Genomic DNA, 1,760 nt, shown 5'->3' on the forward strand with positions numbered 1-1,760 from the left:
GTTCCCCCAAAATTTATGTAAAGGAGGTGAGAGGAGGTCTCCCTAGGTAGCCTCAGTGGGACCAAGCCATTAAAGCTTCCAAAATTTCAGATCAAGACACTGACATCTGGAAACAGTAGTTGGGAAGGCGCAGGATATTAAGCTCCATAAAACTCTTGAATAATAAGAGTTGATGAGTTTCTGGGTTGCTGCACAAATCAAGGTATTGGGAGGGTGATGATCCCAAGAGAACATGAAAACTCTGTGCACACACATCCCCCATACCTTGCCCGATGCATCTCTTTGATTTGGCTACTCTGGAGTTGTAGTCTTAATAATGAATACAACATAATGTTGTGCTTTATTGTATGTTTGTTGTATGTACATTTGTTGTATGTTTACTTATGCTATACATAAGTAAATTCCTCCCTGAGTTCTGTGAGCCATTCTAGCAAATAATTGTACCTGAGGAGGGGACTGTGGGGCTCCTGATTTACAGCTGCTCAGTCTTAAGCACAATTGGCAACCTGGGACTCCCAAGTGGCACCTGAAGTGGGGTAGCCTTGTAGCACTGAGCCCTTTACCCTGTAGGATCTGGCCCTAATTCCAGACAGTGTCAGACTGAATTAGACTGTAGAACACCCAGGTCAGGTCCACAGAGAATTGGAGAATGTTTCAGTACGGAACAAACCCACACCTATGGTGTCTGAAGTGTTGTTTGAGTGTAGAAATAAGGTTTTTTGAAACCAATAACTGTGTTTTATTGCTTTCCTCCCATTCCTCTCACATCAGCAATTCTTTCTTTCATTTCCTTGAATCTCTGAAAGAGAAAGGGCCTGAACACAAAAGATCCTTGACCCTTGATATTTAAGAATAAGCTGACAACATATCCAGAGTGTTTTATGGAAATTGCAAGAAGCTCTGAGTTCCTGTCACATGACTGATTGAGCCCCATTGTCCTTCCCCCTTGTCCTTCAATAAAGCATCTGCTGAAGCCCTCCTGCCTGAGTTACTCCACAGGAAGGCAGGAACTGGCCACAGGAACCGGTCGCAGCTCGTGGTAAGTTCCAAGCCTGAGAATTTAAAAATTGTTATGAGAGCATCTATTATGTGGCAGATATCTCCTGAGCTCTAGAGCTGGACTGTCCAATAAGAATCCACTTGCCACATATGACTATTGAGTTCTTGCTAGTCTGACCTGAGATGAGTGTAGTTAAAAATGAATTTCATATATTCAAAAACTTAATATAAAAAAGGAAGAGAAAATGTCTCATTGAAAATTCTCAGATTGGTTATGCTGAAATGATAGTCTCTATGTGTTGAGTTAAAAATATATATTATTAAAATTTATTTTGCTTACTTTAACAAAATTGAAAATCACAGATGAGGCTCACAACTCTGGTTCTATTGGACAACATAAATATATGGATATATCATTGAATGAAATATGTAATCCTCTGTAGCATATGTACTAATGTGCAGGGTATTTTGAATAAAAAACAAAGGAATGGACAAATAAACAAGGACAGTCCCTGATGATATAGGCTGTTCCTGGAATAGCTGCTTTACACTGTGCATCAGGCGGGATCTCTCTGAGAATATAATATCTAAGCTGAGATAGCAATATTCAGAAAGAGCCAGATGCGAGATGCTTGAATAGAAGGGCAAAGTAGGCAGAAGGACGAGAGGATGCAAAAGTCCTGATATTGCAATAAGAGTGGCATGTTCAAGAAGTCAAAGGAATTCAGTGTGGATCCATCACAGTGTGTGAGAGGATAGTA

General features: G+C 40.3%; 1 protein-coding gene across 1 annotated transcript in view; it reads left to right on the forward strand.

The window, feature by feature from the left end:
- The first annotated feature begins 1,002 nt into the window (after positions 1-1,002).
- Positions 1,003-1,760, forward strand: part of FPR2 (formyl peptide receptor 2) — a 7,114-nt gene continuing 6,356 nt past the window's right edge. Inside the window, exon 1 of the mRNA XM_006774508.2 lies at positions 1,003-1,039. The gene's annotated coding sequence lies outside the window, so the exon portion shown is untranslated. The remainder of the gene's footprint in view (positions 1,040-1,760) is intronic.

Source organism: Myotis davidii, unplaced genomic scaffold (assembly GCF_000327345.1).
Source record: "Myotis davidii unplaced genomic scaffold, ASM32734v1 scaffold1388, whole genome shotgun sequence".
In the NCBI taxonomy this organism is placed as follows: Eukaryota; Metazoa; Chordata; class Mammalia; order Chiroptera; family Vespertilionidae; genus Myotis; species Myotis davidii.